Below are 18,795 nucleotides of genomic sequence, written 5' to 3' on the forward strand. Positions count from 1 at the left end.
CACGGTCGAATGCCTTCTCCAGATCCACAAAGCACATGTGGACTGGTTGGGCAAACTCCCATGAACCCTCGAGCACCGGTTCTGTTCATAATTTTTATGGACAGAATTTCTAGGCGCAGCCAGGGGCCGGAAGGAATCCTGTTTGGGAACCACAGGATTTCATCTCTGCTTTTTGCGGATGATGTTGTCCTGTTGGCTTCTTCAAACCAGGACCTTCAGCATGCACTGGGGCGGTTTGCAGTCGAGTGTGAAGCGGCTGGGATGAGAATCAGCACCTCCAAGTCCGAGGCCATGGTTCTCGACCGGAAAAGGGTGGCTTGCCCTCTCCAGGTTGGTGGAGAAGTCCTGCCTCAAGTGGAGGAGTTTAAGTATCTCGGGATCTTGTTCACGAGTGAGGTAAGGATGGAGCGTGAGATCGACAGGCGGATCGGTGCAGCCTCTGCAGTGATGCGGTCGCTTTACCGGTCCGTCGTGGTGAAGAAGGAGCTGAGCCAAAAGGCGAAGCTCTCAATTTACCGGTCGATCTACGTTCCGACTCTCACCTATGGTCATGAGCTTTGGGTAATGACAGAAAGAACAAGATCGCGGATACAAGCGGCTGAAATGAGTTTCCTTCGCAGGGTGGCTGGGCGCTCCCTTAGAGATAGGGTGAGAAGCACAGTCACTCGGGAGGAGCTCGGAGTAGAGCCGCTGCTCCTCCACATCGAGAGGAACCAGCTGAGGTGGCTCGGGCATCTTTTTCGGATGCCTCCTGGATGCCTCCCTGGGGAGGTGTTCCAGGCATGTCCCCCCGGGAGGAGGCCCCGGGGAAGACCCAGGACACGCTGGAGGGACTATGTCTCTCGGCTGGCCTGGGAACGCCTCGGTGTTCTTCCCGAGGAGCTGGCCGAGGTGTCTGGGGAAAGGGAAGTTTGGGCTTCCATGCTTAGACTGCTGCCTCCGCGACCCGGTCCCAGATAAAGCGGAAGAAGACGAGACGAGACGAGAGAAACTTTTGTGATTTCCAATAAAATTCTCAATAAAATTCCTACACATGTTTGGAGCTATAAACACAAAAAGAGAGCTTTTTTATTTTACGAAACAATTAAATTTTTTAAGTAGGTATCAACCTCCAGGACATCATTTATGAACCATATTTGAGGTTAGACACTTAAATCCCTCCGACCATCATCACCATAAATATAAAGACCAACAGAAAGTTTTCAACACCAAAATTACACACACAAAAAAAGGTCGGCCGACTAGTGTTTATATGAAAGAATATAAATGATAATATTCACAGCTTTCAAGGTGAACCTCGAAAAAACTGTCTGATCCACATCCAATAAATTATTCACATTAACTGAACTGAAATTGACATTCGCGTTTCTGACTTGCGGTTTTTTAAAATATCACTCCGACCACTAAGATTTCAATATTTTTCATCAAAACAACTCCAGTTATATTCTAAAATAGTTATTTATTTACACGAATCAGTTTGATTTGAAAAAATAAGTAGGTAAAGCTATGAAAACTCACTTCAAAGTCTCCCATGAATCAGAACATCAAAACTAGCAGAGGGAAAATTTTGCTGAATCCTTCATCAGAAACAGTGAGGGCGAGAGAACATCCCTATAAAAGTGATCTGATTGATATTGACGAGTAATCCAGTGGGAAACCGATCAGAAAAGAGAGAGAGAGAGAACCTGAGCGCTTTCCCGTGACTCAAAAAGAAAAGTGCCGGCAGTTTCCCAACATCATGCGAGTAGAGTTTTTACTTTCTTGTACTGACTTCGACCTGCCGTTACTCCCAAAGTACTGAACAGATCTTAACCAGATACATTTCTTTGGAAAGCAGAAATTATAAGCTTTTTAATTATCATATTCACAATAGAAAATAGTCAAGAGTGAAACAATGACAGATTTGGAAACTTAGATGAGCGTCTGCGTGGACAATTTTCACAGCATGGCCAGCGAGTGGCTGATACGCCTACCTCCCCTTTTCAAGTTGGTGCAACTTGTTCCTGTTTACCGTCTAAACACAACTGGTGGTAAGCAGTAGGAGGGCTTACACATGCACAGTAGCGTTCATACAGGTCATTTATCATCCGGATAAAACCTCTTTGTACCTTTCGTTGCTCCAGACTGAGCGTCGTACCGATTGGACAAGGAGAGGAACTACTGTCATCACCGTAAATGTAAAAGCTATTCTCTCCTGCAATTGACGTTCTTGGAACATCCTGATGTGCAATGTGCATTTATCTTCTGGATCCTTCGCCCTGTCTTTTTCTTATAAGAGCTGTGAAAACATTGAGAAATATAAAAATATGAACATGCTTTTCGTAGGATCTTTAACTTTATTCTATTTTATTCTTTATTCTATTCTGCTGGTTTCTTTTTTCTCCTCCTATTTGAACTACTACTTCATTTTATTATTTTATTTCTACTATTGTTTAATTCTTATTATTTTCTTTTAATTCTTTTAATTAATTGTTTTAGAATAAAAATAAAATTATTTTATGTAATTTTATTTCTCTGTTGTTTACTGTTTTTGTTTTTACTTCTGTAAAGCACATTCAACTGCCATTGTGTATGAAATGTGCTATATAAATAAACTTGCCTTGCCTTGCCTTGCCTAGGATCGCATTTTCGTTAATGTCACCTGTCATTTTGCTTCTGATCACTGATTTGCGCACATACACTTCTGTGTTTATCTGTCAAACTTCCAGTTTGCCACTGATATAGAGTGAGTGCGTGAACACGAAGGAAAGTGGGCGTAACTTGTGTTAAAGTAGCTACAGAACATACTATAGCTACAGTCAGGTAGGCAGTACTTAAAGGGGAACTGAAGGCAAATTTTTTATTATCAAAATTCTATTTATCTCATTTTATTAAATATCGTAATGTATTTTTGATCGCTATTTTGTCGCTGCTATAGCAAGTTATGAGTGTTTGAAATATGCTCTGTAATATATCAGTCCATATGTCAAAGCAATGGCCGTAAACGAGACCTGTGCGAGACATCGTAGGATGGAAGTAACACATACAGCGGAAATCAAAGTGATCGACATCTGCCAACGTCGTCAAAAGACGCACGCGCCCTCTTTCGAATGCTGATGTAATCAAGCCAGAAGTTTTCCCTGTGTCTGAAATCGCTCCCTACTCACTATATAGGGCATTCTATAGTGGGGACACCATTTTGTAGTGTTGTCCGAAACCTTAGTGAGGATTCATCTCATCTCATCTCATTATCTCTAGCCGCTTTATCCTTCTACAGGGTCGCAGGCAAGCTGGAGCCTATCCCAGCTGACTACGGGCGAAAGGCGGGGTACACCCTGGACAAGTCGCCAGGTCATCACAGGGCTGACACATAGACACAGACAACCATTCACACCTACGGCCAATTTAGAGTCACCAGTTAACCTAACCTGCATGTCTTTGGACTGTGGGGGAAACCGGAGCACCCGGAGGAAACCCACGCGGACACGGGGAGAACATGCAAACTCCACACAGAAAGGCCCTCGCCGGCCCCGGGGCTCGAACCCAGGACCTTCTTGCTGTGAGGCGACAGCGCTAACCACTACACCACCGTGCCGCCCTTAGTGAGGATTATGTGGGAAATACACTCAGTATAATATGTATTTATCACGAAAATACATGCATGTATTTATTACTTTGAAAACCCACCAGCTGCCTTATCTGGCACGTTTTAATTGTGCGACAGTAATGACGTAAATACCAGCGCGACGGACTAGTCCATGTTGGTTCAAAATCGTATGGAATAATCTCCATCACTGATGAAGCTGGCAAATCTCAAAATTAATCTAAATTGGAATGAGATGGTGGCGATCTGGCCGCTGTGTAAACAGTTTTCAAAATGGCGGCGCTGACACTTCACGTTTGAAGTCTCGCACAAGTCTCGTGAAGATCGCATGGATAAAGGACGCCCGATAGACAGATGTTTACCACACTGCAAAAAATTGAAAACTGAATTTGAGGTGAAAATTATTTAATACTAGTGAAATGATCTTGCTGCATGGACAGATATTTTTACTTGATAAGACATCTTAGAATAAGTTGGTTGCAATCTAGAACTAGGTTTAATAATCTCAGAATTAGTGTCTTGTATTCTTCTAATAGGAAATGCTAGATCGTTTCAACTATTTTCAAGATATTTTCACTTGCTAAGATATCATTTTTTGCAGTGCATTATCAACATATAAGAAGTCCCATATGGACTTTTAGTTGCCACCATGACCTTTGATCTTGAATGACTTTGAAATGTCAAACTCAAGGTCATGGATTTTCATAGGACTATAACCTGACAGCTGATGATTGAGAAATATTACCATTATCAACATATAGGTAGTCCCATCTGGGTTTTCATTTAGCACCCTGAATGTTGACCTTGAGTGACCTTGAAATGTCAAACTGAAGGTCACAGATTCACCTTGTAAGGTGAATAGGCCAGACTGCTGGGTGAGGTTTGTTTTTCCTGGCAACACTTGTTTTTTGTTTTGTTTTGTTTTGTTTTGTTTTTTACATATACCTTACAGGGTACAACCCCAATTCCAAAAAAGTTGGAACACTGTGTAGAACATAAATTAAAAAAAAAATTTAAACACAATGTGAAGATCTGCAAATCATGGAAACCCTATATTTCATTGAAAATAGGACAAAAAGAACATTTCAAATGTTGAAACAGAATTTTTTTTTAAAATATATGCTCATTTTGAATTTGATGTCAAAAACACGTCTCAGAAAAGTTGGGACAGGCGCAACAAGAGACCGAAAAAGTTGTGTAATGCTAAAAAAATAAAATAAAATAAAATAATTAGGGTAATTAGCCACAGGTCAGTAACATGATTGGGTTTAAAAAGAGCATCCCAGAGAGGCGGAGTCTCTCAGAATTAAATTTGGGGAGGGGTTCACCAACAACACCAAACCACTTTCTGCACATATTAAAACTGCATGGCTCTGTAGTAAAAGAGTCCAGGCGCTAAACTGGCCTGCCCGCAGTCCAGACCAAATTGGAATGAGATGGTGGCGATCTGGCCACTTTGTAAACAGTTTTCAAAATGGCGGCGCTGACACGTCACGTTTGAAGTCTCGCACAAGTCTTGTGAAGATCGCGTGGATAAGCAACACCTGCCGTGGACCAAACGAACTACATTCAATATGGCTAAAAACCGAAAAGGCCGATAAGTGTAATATAATATGCCAATAAGAGTCATGATATAAGGTTAATAAAACCAAAAACGTAATTGAATAACGTTAATTAAGAAATAAAGCAAGTTTAAAAATAACTTCAGTTCTCCTTTAACTGTCGTTAGTACATACTGAGAATTCGGATAAAGCCATGCCGAAGTAGGAAATGATGTCATTACGACTCGAACGTTCCCACTTACCAGGCCCCACAAACGCATCATCAGTGTGTATGTTGTACCTCGATGCATGGACGATGCTTACCTTTAAAAGTACAACATGTGGGGAACCACGCCCACCTCTACAAAGCCATGAGGAACAGCTGGAACAGTTTTTTGTGGTAAAAGCGTGAATGGTATATCATGGCATTAGGCTACATTGTGTATGTTGGACAGAATCAGGCTGCGGCTCGTCCCTGATTAGATTACGTGTTCACACACACACACACACACACACACACACACACACACACACACACACACAGAGTGAGCACAGGCCGGTTCTCATGTTTATGATGTGTTCAGCAACTTCTGGGCACAATCTCAGACTGTGTGTGTGTGTGTGTGTGTGTGTGTGTGTGTGTGTGTGTGTGTGTGTGTGTGTGTGTGTGTGTGTGAGAGACGAGCTGATGAAGGACGGCTATTATGCTCATGGCAGTCATGCCTTCCTCCGCGAGCCATTTCCTTTAGCGCTGATTTAATTCTGTTTGCACATGCTGTGTGTCTGAGTGTCCGTGTGTCTGTGTGTGAGCCTGAGTTCATGAACCTTTTGTCTTGTCAAAGGGCGGATTGATGTAGAGCAGTCATCACAGACAGATGGCATTCTTACACACACACACACACACACACACACACACACACACACACACACACACACACACACAGAGGACAAGAAAACAGTTTCAATGTAATGCATATTTTCATGTCAGCCCAGGAAATCAAATACAGAATAATCGTAATCACAGATCTAAATTGGTCAGCTGAATTTCATTTCTAGTCCATCAGGCGTGTTCAGTTTTAATCAACACCAGCGAACGTTTATCCGCTCTCATGATTTGATAAAATCTACCTTCAATGTCTTGAGGGCTCGGAGACAGGATGAAGCACGCTTGAATAATACTTTGTCCAAATATAAAACGTACACAGATTCTGTCTTACCTTAAATCTTCTTGTTTAGTGTCCAACGTTTGCGACTTTGGTTTATTTTACAGCTCGCTGCACAAAACACTGAAACACCAAACAAACATCGCAAAAAATGAATATATGTCAAACACAGGCAACTTCAACTACTACAGTATTTCACTTTATTAGATTGCTTTCAAACAAATAGAAGATTATTACACCTCATGATTTTAGGCTGGAAATTGTTTTGCGTTGTATTTGTGTTATTTAAGCAGCTCATTCTAGAAAGAAGTTAAATGATCTGCCAATAGAATAAGACAATGGTCTTATACTTATATAATATCCCATAATGACAATTTTTCGATGGAATAAAAATGTGTTCTATTCCCTTCTAGCAGCTTTCATTCATTTGGTTTGATAGCATGCGATATTGTTAGCATATCGCTTATCCTACCTGTATTACGTCACTCTACCCGGTGGAGAATGAGGTTTACGATATTGCATGGTTGTCAAGACAACATGACGTCACATGTCGGGGATGTAAATCTTCCATTCAATATCATGCTAGCTGAATGGAATATATCTGATACACCACTCAGCACCAGGCCATATTATTTAAATATTATGTCATTTTCCTTTATTTGAAATATTTTTTTGCAGCAAAGACAAAGAAATCATTGTAGTCTTACTGTAAGTGCCAGAGTAGCAGGTCTACCGTAAATACTCGAATAAATCGTAATAAAAAAAATCACTTTGCTGTAAAATATCTCAGGCTGGCTCCACACTAACATGAGTACGTTTGAAAAGGAATTCTTTATTGAATATACACTCAGCGGCCACTTTAATAGGAACTTTTTGTTGATTCTAAGATCCCTGTTCTTGGCTGCAGGACTGGAATCCAATGTGGTCTTCTGCTGTTGCTTTTCTGTTGCATGCTGAGATGCTTTTCTGATCGCCACGGTTGTAAAGAGTGATCATATGAGTTACTATATCCTTCCTGAAAGCTAGCTCGAACCACCTTGAATCTGTCCATTTCCCTCTGACCTCTCTCATCAACAAGGCGTTTGTTTTTTCCACCCACAGAACTGTCACTCGCTCACTCACTCGATGTTTTTTGTTTTTCGCACCATTCTGTCTGTGTAAACTCTAGAGACTGTTGTGTGTGAAAACCCCAGGAGGAGATCAGCAGTTTCTGAAATACTCAAACCTCATACTCATCTGATTCAAACCAACACCCATACTGCCACAGTGGAAGAAAGTCACACTTCACTGTGAGATTACAATTTTTCCCATCCTGATGTTTGATGTGAGTGAAGCTCTTGATTTGCATCTGCATGATTTGATGCATCGCGCTGCCGTCGAGGGATCGGCTGATTACAGAACTGCATCAAACAGCAGGGTTTTATTCGGTTGTTCCTAATAAAGTGGCCGGTGAGTGTATATTTGTTGTATTTCCGTACACTATTGGGTTTATTTTTCTGATTTTCTCATCATGCTACAGTGTCTAATATAAACCCATAAAATGTATTCTGGTTAAAAAAAAAAAAAACTTATAATGACAGTTCTGGTGTAATAACATCCCGACATACTTCATTTACAAGAAATCTGCCAAATTTACAAGCATCACGAAGACATCATGAAACGTTGGATTATCCTACAGCCGGCGTCCTTTTGAGCACGGATTCAACATATGCTGATCCGAACGCACGTCCAAAAATAAATGTTTTAAATCACTTAAACAGTGATCAAAACGCAACTGCTGACTTTATCACATCAGCTCAGCGTTAGCGGCCGCCTCGTTACATTATACTCAAGTGGGAATTGAGTTACAGCTCTGTGGGATCCGTGGTGCCCTGAAGCATGCTGGGAGTTGCGGTTCTCTCCCACAGATGAGTCAACATCATAAAGCTCTTGCATAAACAGCATTGTTGAGCTTTAACAGGCACCAGGACCGACTCTCCCCCAGCACTTAATTGTCTTAATTGGGTCTTGGTGAAGAGCAGGGACTGATTTAGTAGTAGGGGGTCGCGCTCTAACAACTCCTCGCTTCCTTGCTTTTTTACAAGAGTCGAGTCGAGTCAAGTCGAGGCCCAGCGTAGCTGCATGGTCGTGGTGTGTCCGGAATGGTCGTTGTGGCTGTAATGATTTCTGCGTAGATGATTATGCATCATACAGTGCTTTCTCCAAGAGCATTCTTTCCAACGTCACAACGTCAAGTGGGAAAAGGCCTTAAAAAGCTGGTTAATGTGGTTAAAGCTGCTGTAATTATTGTTTTTTTAAAGGAACGCTTTAAAAACACGGTACAAAAACACATCAAGTGAAAGCATCTTAAATGTCAGTGAAGTGAATTGATGGAATATTTCTCATTACATGGAACACAAGAAGGAAAATAATGCATGCCTGTGGTTCACATTGCATTGCATTGCATTGCCTCTGGATATTTTTTTTTCTTTTAAACCACAGAAATTTACTAACAGTGACAATTTTTCATTTATTAATGAGCGTTTTAACTGGTTTTTATCCATTTATAATTTTACGTTCCAGAACATCTGTGAAACAAGTCACTTCCTGTTCTCACTTACGAGATTATAGCAGCTATAAACAGTCATACCTTTACAAGCCCCTCTTTTTTTTCTCTCACTTGAACTTCTCATCTCATCTCATTATCTGTAGCCGCTTTATCCTTTTCTACAGGGTCGCAGGCAAGCTGCAGCCTATCCCAGCTGACTACGGGCGAAAGGCGGGGTACACCCTGGACAAGTCGCCAGGTCATCACAGGGCTGACACATAGACACAGACAACCATTCACACTCACATTCACACCTACGCTCAATTTAGAGTCACCAGTTAACCTAACCTGCATGTCTTTGGACTGTGGGGGAAACCGGAGCACCCGGAGGAAACCCACGCGGACACGGGCAGAACATGCAAACTCCGCACAGAAAGGCCCTCGCCGGCCACGGGGCTCGAACCCGGACCTTCTTGCTGTGAGGCGACAGCGCTAACCACTACACCACCGTGCCGCCCCTCACTTGAACTTAAGAATAAATAAATAAATAAATAAATGACGCAGCCTGTCATGTTGTAGTCATGAGAAACTGGAAAGCGGAAACTTGTCTGTTCTGTACATGTCGCAAAACTCACTGACTGTTACAAAGACTCCTCTGTAAATGTTCAATAAACAGGTTTGCCCTTAAACATCTGTTTATTATTAAGTTCATATCTATATTATTAATATTATTTATTATTATTATTATTATTATTAACTTATCTGAATTGGTCACCGTACAATTCCCCATGAATGAGCTGTTACTATAGAAACAATAACATATTAGAACGAAAATATAAACGTCTAGTTAGAATAACAGCAGGAACGAATGTCAGAGCGGCTTTATTAATTACTGGCAGGTAATTTGGTTTCTTTCTAGATTCATATGATTACGACACACTTCCACCTTGTGATTGGTGAAGAGCAGTGGAACCCAGTGTTAGCCCCACCCCCTTAACAGAAAAAATCTATTAGCATAGCTCCATACAAGAGAATATGATAATGCTCCTCAGACCTGCCTGATCCATCCTGATGCCCTACATCTGGCTGGAGTCTCATCACATCGCTCCTGTAGAGGACGGCCCCATATGGACAGTCGAAAGTCACACTTGGAGGACGCTCTGGACTCTTACGGTAATGCTTTTATGGCTGAGGACTACAGTTGACTTGCTAACTTTAGGACTGCAGTTGTCATGAACAGTTTTGCACTCAAGTTTCCATCAATGAAGAGTTTATAACATCAACGAAACTGACTTCATGTTAAAACTGTTAATGTTATAGTCATGTTGTCTGTTGTCGCCCAGATGAGGATGTGTTCCCTTTTGAGTCTGGTTCCTCTCGAGGTTTCTTCCTCATGTAGTCTGAGGGAGTTTTTCCTTGCCACCGTCGCCACAGGCTTGCTCATTGGGGATAGATTAGGGATAAAATTAGCTCATGTTTAAAGTCATTCAAATTCTGTAAAGCTGCTTTGCAACAATGTCTATTATTAAAAGCACTATACAAATAAACTTGACTTGACTTGATAATGCATCAACCTAATTTTTGAAGGCTTTTGCGATCATACATATGAACAACGTCCGTGTACCACCACAGGGAATCCGATTGTAAATGCAAGGCAGTGTCTCTCATAAACACTTGACCACCATACACCAAAATGTGTATCTTTATTTCCATAAGACAGATGAGTTTTTATCCAGCGCTCATTTTTAATTTGCTTTTTAAAAAAATAACATGGTCCATGGAAATACAGACTGGAGAACAATAACTTCTTTCGCTATCTACAACTCAGGGATTACATACGTAAACACTCAAAAGGTTTTGAGACTAGAACGCAATCAAAAATAGACGATTGTCTAAAACTATCACCATATGAAAGCAAGCTGATATCCCACAACTACAATGCTCTCCTATCACTGCTCTCTCCCTCGACTGACAATTACAAGCATAAGCGGGAAAGGGAATTTGGTGAACCAATTCCAGATACGTTATGGGGAAAGTGCCTTGAGCATGTACATATCTGGTCAAATAATGCTAGACATTCTCATTCTCATTATCTCTAGCCGCTTTATCCTGTTCTACAGGGTCGCAGGCAAGCTGGAGCCTATCCCAGCTGACTACGGGCGAAAGGCGGGGTACACCCTGGACAAGTCGCCAGGTCATCACAGGGCTGACACATAGACACAGACAACCATTCACACTCACATTCACACCTACGGTCAATTTAGAGTCACCAGTTAACCTAACCTGCATGTCTTTGGACTGTGGGGGAAACCGGAGCACCCGGAGGAAACCCACGCGGACACGGGGAGAACATGCAAACTCCACACAGAAAGGCCCTCGCCGGCCACGGGGCTCGAACCCAGACCTTCTTGCTGTGAGGTGATAGCACTAACCACTATACCACCATGCCACCCATTTTGAAAATGTAAAAGATGAAAATAAACAATTGTTTTTGCTTAAAATATAAAGGGAATGAGTCCTCTTTAACTTTATGCCTTTTGGAGATCATTTCATCTTCAACTTACACCACCGTGCCGCCCCTGCTAGACATTTAATTTAAAATTATACACAGACTCCACTACTCAAAGGAAAAACTATATAATATATACCCAGAGGTGTCGCCCATATGCGATAAATGCCAATCATCAGTGGCAATGCTTCTTCATAGCTTTGTCACATGTCCAAAGCTCCACTCTTTTTGGATTGATATCTGTAATACCATGTCTGAGGTCTTGAATATTTCAATCAAACTAGAACCCCTGATCATCATTCTTGGAACATCTGAGACCTTCATAAAACTAAACGCAGCACAACATCGCTTTCTCTCTTACTGCTTCATAACGGCGAATAAATTAATCCTCACTTTATGGAAGAGCACAACTGTCCCTACCTCTAATATGTGGCTAAAGGACTTAACTAACACACTCCATTTGGAAAGGATAAGATATTCTTTGAAAGATAGGCTTCAACAATTTAATAAAGCCTGGAAACCCCTCATATCATGCAGGGCTGCCAACTTTTCAAAATTCCTTGGAGTGAGATTTTTTTTTTGGAGGGGGGGTCGACAGCAAAATTTTTCCGCACACCACGCAGTAAGTGGGAATTTTGTATTCAGTTTGATATTCACTTGTCCCCCTGCATTCTGGTGTTTTGTTTGTGGGTCGTCCAGCTGGAGATGGACAATGAAGGGGGGTGAGATTTTGGATTTAGTAGATGTTCCTGCATTCTGGTGGATTTTTGGAGTGGCCTGCTGTGCCATACCTACATTCTTACACCCCCTGACTTGCCAGGCCTTCAGCTTGTGGCCAACAAAAGCACCAAGTTTTGGCTTAAATGCCCCCACACTAGAAAACTACAGATGACTGCCAATGTTCCTGTAGCCCTATAGACCTGTGTTTCAGATTTAAAGGCAAGTTCATGTTTGAAAATATTTCATCAGCTAAGCCTAAGCACCTTCTGAATTGAAACTAAATGTTAAGTTTTTAATAACTGTTGCAAAAATAAGATTGTCCCTCGCTGACTATTCATTATGCATTTAAGGGCTTTCCCCACCACTGGGTTCAGCAGAAGATTGGCATGGGGAAAAATATCAACAGCAAAAGAACAAATAAAATGCTTAAACAGTAAGCAAAATGTGCATGTGCTACAAGAAACATTAAAATGATTAAGTTTGAACAGTATTGAAACACAAAAAGCTGAACCTTGGCCATAGGTGGGAATGTGCACACAAAGTTGGGCTTAAAAATTTTGGTCATACTTAAATAAGCTATATTAATATATTTCTTATTCATTTATTTCTTATCTATGTTTCTTATTAGTAATAGAGCATTCGTCAGGGCCTGTTATCTGACAAATATTCTCTACCTGTCTTGCCCTCTTTGAAACCCTGTCTCCTCAGTATATTGTTCTGTCTTTTTTTTAATTATTCACAAGTTCAAGTTCTTTGATATTACAGGTGACCATGCTTTATTTACTTTAACTGAGCAATTACATACATAATTAAAAATAAATACCCTGTAAATAAACAATAGGTATGGTGGCTAATGGCTCTTCTTGCATTTGTAATATTATCTCTTACTTGCTTTATTTTATAACATTTCCAGTATGGCTTCAAATAAAGTCATAAAGTATGATAACATACAGTAAACAAACTAAAAATGTGCCTTAATAAACGTGTGCTAAGGAGGTGCTCTCCCGTGCTGCTTGTTGGGGAAGATAGAGGCTGTGGCACGGCAGTAGGCCTATAATGATTTAGCATGCCTAGTACACAGCTCTCAAAATGGCATTAAATATTCTCACAACACTTATAGGCTAAAACGATTAAGAAACTTTATATAAGTTCATAATTACGCCAGTAACGCCACACATTGGCGTGCATATGTACAAACCTGTCTGAGACACCTGTCTTCAACTCGGATACCTTCTTCTCTCTCCTCTTCCTCTAAATTGATGGTAGGCAATTATCCAACTTCCGGCGAGTGCAGCATCATTAAATGTGCCACCTACCATAGGGGAGTGTGTACAGAAGGGAACACCTCTCTGCCTGTTTAGCCGTGCGTAAGGCGTAATTGATCGATCGCAAGTGGTTGGCGCAACGCAATGGGTAGCCGAGATCAGATAGATAAACTAGATTTTTTTCTAGCGTGAGAAATTGGAGGTATGGCGTGTGAGCGTGTGAAGACAGTCAAATGCGTGTGTCTCATGCTCATTGCGTGAGAGTTGGCAGCCCAGTATCATGTCTTGCAACCATCAATCCAATACAGCAGTCTATATCCTAGCACACACTACACACCAACTGAGACGATCGACAAGTGGTGGGTCCCTGAGGGTGGGTGGGGGGCGCGGGATGGTGGGGTGGGATGGGGGGTAATGGGGTGGGGTGGGGTGGGAGGGCAGTGGGGTGAGTGTGGGAGGTCAGCTTTGAGAAAGTCAGGTGACCTTGGTCAACTATTTTATCGTCCTTCACCTTATGTTAATTGTCCTTGGGTTTCCCTTTTTCCCCCTTCTTTTCCTCCTTTGCTTTTTTGTTTCTTGTCTTTTGTATTCGAGATTACTGCACTTTAATTTTGTACTGCTATGTTTAATGTTGCCAGTGTGCCTACAAAATATTCAAGTGCCAAAAAACTTTTGAGTTACAAGCACACCTAACTGGTTGTGAAAATGAGCCTGGAATGTATATACAAAATGTTGTGTGAAATCTCTTTGTTCAATAAAAAGATATATGAAAAAAAACGTGGGATTATTCACTAACACATTTTATGGAAAATATTCACGACAGTTTCATATAAAACGAGTTTTATTAGTCCACTCACTTGTTGGACAGTTGACAGTTTTTGTAATGTAAGGGTGATAGACAGATGTAATCGCAGGAAGAGTTTTATTGAAAACACATTCGCAAACAGATCCAAAACGGAGACAAATGGAGGCAGAGTTGAAAAACAGGCAGTGGTGGAGTGAGGCACAGACAGGATATCAGAGGGAATATAATACTCACAATCCAAAAACCAGAAAAACGACACAAAATGCAAGGCTTTCGCAAAGTCTATGTGTTACTGAGAGTCCTTATATAAATGTCTGCGCTGGGATGGCACTCTGATCAGGAACAGGGGCATGGGAATTAGTCCTAATGGTGCTGTGCACTCTGAGCTCCAATGCACGTGGATATGAGAGATGTAACCAGACAACTGTTTGATGTATCAAGTGTGATATTGGATGGTAACTCTACAGTAATGATGTAAAGTGAAAGCGCTGGTTCACTGCCAGGCACCCAGTAGAGTCACACCATAATAAATGTGATGGTGTTGTTTCTGGCGCATGGCATGCAGTGTCGAAGAAAGGAATAAATATGTATCGTAACTGCGATGCGTATCTCATTATTGGTCTCACTGTCACAAGACAATGCAGTGATTTATTGAGGTGAAAAACACGACACGACACAATTCAGTGGTTCATTCATGGTGCTGTAATATTATTATTCTATTCAGGTCAATTTTGTGCCCTTGCAAATATTTTCCTCATAAACTCATCAGGAGCTCTGCTATATTAAATTTGATCGAGTCATTGAAAAGTCATGCAAACGCTACCGCAAAAGCCACACCCATACCAGTCTGATGCACCACAACAATATTGCTGGTAACAAATGTTACTTTACTAGCTAGCTGCTAACTTAAGTCAGTTATGAACTAAATACGTCATGGTGACAGTATATGTGGACAGATTACTGAGGAAGAACTCATCTCATCTCATCTCATCATCTCTAGCCGCTTTATCCTGTTCTACAGGGTCGCAGGCAAGCTGGAGCCTATCCCAACTGACTACAGGCGAAAGGCGGGGTACACCCTGGACAAGTCGCCAGGTCATCACAGGGCTGACACATAGACACAGACAACCATTCACACTCACATTCACACCTATGGTCAATTTAGAGTCACCAGTTAACCTAACCTGCATGTCTTTGGACTGTGGGGGAAACCGGAGCACCCGGAGGAAACCCACGCGGACACGGGGAGAACATGCAAACTCCACACAGAAAGGCCCTCGCCGGCCACGGGGCTCGAACCCGGACCTTCTTGCTGTGAGGCGACAGCGCTAACCACTACACCACCGTGCCGCCCGAGGAAGAACTCGAGACTGCAAATCAAAATCACTCTCATCAACAAGCGAATGTTCTGTCACTAGCAAGCCAATAACGCTGGTACAAAGACTTCTCATTTGCATATTCATAAGATCCTGACATTTTTAATGAGCGGAAAGGTGTTGAGATTTCCTGGCACATAAAACAAAACATACCGTATTAACATAAATTTACCCACACAGTCTTGTTTAAATGAACGTTGTGAAACGTTTTTAAGGTTTTTATTTTTATTTTTTTGACTTCCAGTTCAACAGGAAAATGCCAACAAATCCATGGAGCGCGTTAGAAAATTAAAAGAGCTTGAGACTTTACCTGGCATGTAAAGTCACAGTCAATATATTTAACAATTGAAATATATCAACGAGAAAGTAAAATATTTATATCTGCCTGTAAAAAGTCAGACGCAGCGAGCTGACCAATTAACAAGCTAACGTTTTGCTGACGAAGCGATATCCCTGTGCTGTAAAGTGAGGAATTTGTGAGTTTGAGGTAATTGAAAAGTAAATGGGATTGTGTGTTTTTGTGTGTTTGTTCAAGAGGCGCCAGCAGAGACGGGGGGACAGAGAGAGAGAGAGATAGAGAGATGGAGAGAGACAGACTAGTGAGACAGAGAGTGACAGAAAGAGAGAGAGAAACATAAAAAGGCAGCAAGAAAGAAAGAAAGAGTCAGATGGGGGGGGGCATTTGGTGAGAGGTCCAGACTAAACAGGACATGTGGGGAAACATTTAACACCTTTCAGACTCATAAAGAGGCCCATTGTCCTGTACGGCATTACATCATTAAACAATTATACTCTCTCTCTCTCTCTCTCTCTCTCTCTCTCTTTTTCCTTTACAATTGGCAGAAAAAAACAAGGTTTTAAAAAACACACAAATAAACATTTCATTAGAAATAGTCATGGAAAACTTCACTTGAAACAAGCCATACAGCAGTACTCTCTATCTTCCTGTTTTAGACTCAGTAATCAAAAACATAATCAGCAAAGTCATATTAGAGTAAACAGACTCCATCATTTCATCACCAAGTGGCCTTGGGTCACATATTAGCTAACTGATAGGATTATAAACATTCCAGCTCTCTTATTTACTGACAGTAAGAATGGGTTTTATTGTAGCATTAGATCATCAAGAGTCCATCATGTCCTCATTGTGAGTGACGTCGGCGCTCAGTGGAGCAGGGAAAAGGAAAACACTACAGGCTCTGAGGAAGCTAAACATTGAACAGTGTGTGTGTGTGTGTGTGCGCGCGCGCGCAAGGCAGTTGTTGTTCTGTTTAGCTTTAGAATTACAGCATGGTGACTACAAGTGGGCGGTATGACAAAAAGTCTCATCGCTTCGAGACATTTCCATGTAACACGATATGTATCATAATATTTAGGTTTGCGAATAAACTGCCACCAAAACAGTCTTGTTGTGTTGATATTATAATAAGCGCACATAATAAAGTTCACCTGAGCTTCCCCAATCTGCTGTTTCAACTGTAACTCATTTAACTGGATGTTCAACACTCATTTTTGTGCCAGGTCAGCAAAACAACAGAAAATGATATTGCTAGTTTGGAAGAATGTTTTCTATAATGCTAACTGGGAGTTACAGCGTTTTCTATCAGCTAGTTGAGTTAGAGCGTTTTCTATAAGCTAGTTTCTGAGTTAGAGTGTTTTCTATAAGCTAGTTTCTGAGTTAGAGTGTTTTCTATAAGCTAGTTTCTGAGTTAGAGTGTTTTCTATAAGCTAGTTTCTGAGTTAGAGTGTTTTCTATCAGCTAGTTTCTGAGTTAGAGTGTTTTCTATAAGCTAGTTTCTGAGTTAGAGCGTTTTCTATAAGCTAGTTTCTGAGTTAGTGTTTTCTATAAGCTAGTTTCTGAGTTAGAGTGTTTTCTATAAGCTAGTTTCTGAGTTAGAGTGTTTTCTATAAGCTAGTTTCTGAGTTAGAGTGTTTTCTATAAGCTAGTTTCTGAGTTAGAGTGTTTTCTATAAGCTAGTTTCTGAGTTAGAGTGTTTTCTATCAGCTAGTTTCTGAGTTAGAGTGTTTTCTATAAGCTAGTTTCTGAGTTAGAGCGTTTTCTATAAGCTAGTTTCTGAGTTAGTGTTTTCTATAAGCTAGTTTCTGAGTTAGAGTGTTTTCTATAAGCTAGTTTCTGAGTTAGAGTGTTTTCTATAAGCTAGTTTCTGAGTTAGAGTGTTTTCTATAAGCTAGTTTCTGAGTTAGAGCATTTTCTATCAGCTAGTTTCTGAGTTAGAGTGTTTTCTATCGGCTAGTTTCTGAGTTAGAGCGTTTTCTATCAGCTAGTTTCTGAGTTAGAGCATTTTCTATAAGCTAGTTTAGAAGTTAGAGCATTTTCTATCAGCTAGTTTCTGGGTTAGAGCGTTTTCTATAAGCTAGTTTCTGAGTTAGAGTGTTTTCTATCGGCTAGTTTCTGAGTTAGAGCGTTTTCTATCAGCTAGTTTCTGAGTTAGAGCGTTTTCTATAAGCTAGTTTCTGAGTTAGAGCATTTTCTATAAGCTAGTTTAGAAGTTAGAGCGTTTTCTATCAGCTAGTTTCTGGGTTAGAGCGTTTTCTATAAGCTAGTTTCTGAGTTAGAGTGTTTTCTATAAGCTAGTTTCTGAGTTAGAGCATTTTCTATAAGCTAGCTTCTGAGTTAGAGCGTTTTCTATAAGCTAGTTTAGAAGTTAGAGCGTTTTCTATAAGCTAGTTTCTGAGTTAGAGCGTTTTCTATCAGCTAGTTTCTGAGTTAGAGCATTTTCTATCAGCTAGTTTCCGAGTTAGAGCGTTTTCTATCAGCTAGTTTAGAAGTTAGAGCATTTTCTATAAGCTAGTTTCTGAGTTAGAGCATTTTCTATAAGCTAGTTTAGAAGTTAGAGCGTTTTCTATAAGCTAGTTTCCGAGTTAGAGCGTTTTCTATCAGCTAGTTTCCGAGTTAGAGCGTTTTCTATAAGCTAGTTTCCGAATTAGAGCATTTTCTATAAGCTAGCTTCCGAGTTAGAGCGTTTTCTATAAGCTAGTTTCTGAGTTAGAGCATTTTCTATCAGCTAGTTTAGAAGTTAGAGCGTTTTCTATAAGCTAGTTTAGAAGTTAGAGCATTTTCTATCAGCTAGTTTAGAAGTTAGAGCGTTTTCTATAAGCTAGTTTCTGAGTTAGAGCATTTTCTATCAGCTAGTTTAGAAGTTAGAGCGTTTTCTATAAGCTAGTTTCTGAGTTAGAGCATTTTCTATCAGCGAGTTTCTGAGTTAGAGCGTTTTCTATAAGCTAGTTTCCGAGTTAGAGTGTTTTCTATCGGCTAGTTTCTGAGTTAGAGCGTTTTCTATAAGC

The 18,795-nt window shown here is 40.8% G+C and overlaps 1 protein-coding gene across 1 annotated transcript in view; it reads right to left on the reverse strand.

Annotated features, from left to right (window-relative positions):
• The window catches only part of ube2d4 (ubiquitin-conjugating enzyme E2D 4 (putative)), a 53,192-nt gene that overhangs the window by 31,824 nt on the left and 2,573 nt on the right, over positions 1-18,795 (reverse strand). The window contains exon 2 of the mRNA XM_060931192.1: positions 6,342-6,410. The gene's annotated coding sequence lies outside the window, so the exon portion shown is untranslated. The remainder of the gene's footprint in view (positions 1-6,341; positions 6,411-18,795) is intronic.

Source organism: Neoarius graeffei, chromosome 10, assembly GCF_027579695.1.
Source record: "Neoarius graeffei isolate fNeoGra1 chromosome 10, fNeoGra1.pri, whole genome shotgun sequence".
Classification (NCBI taxonomy): Eukaryota; Metazoa; Chordata; class Actinopteri; order Siluriformes; family Ariidae; genus Neoarius; species Neoarius graeffei.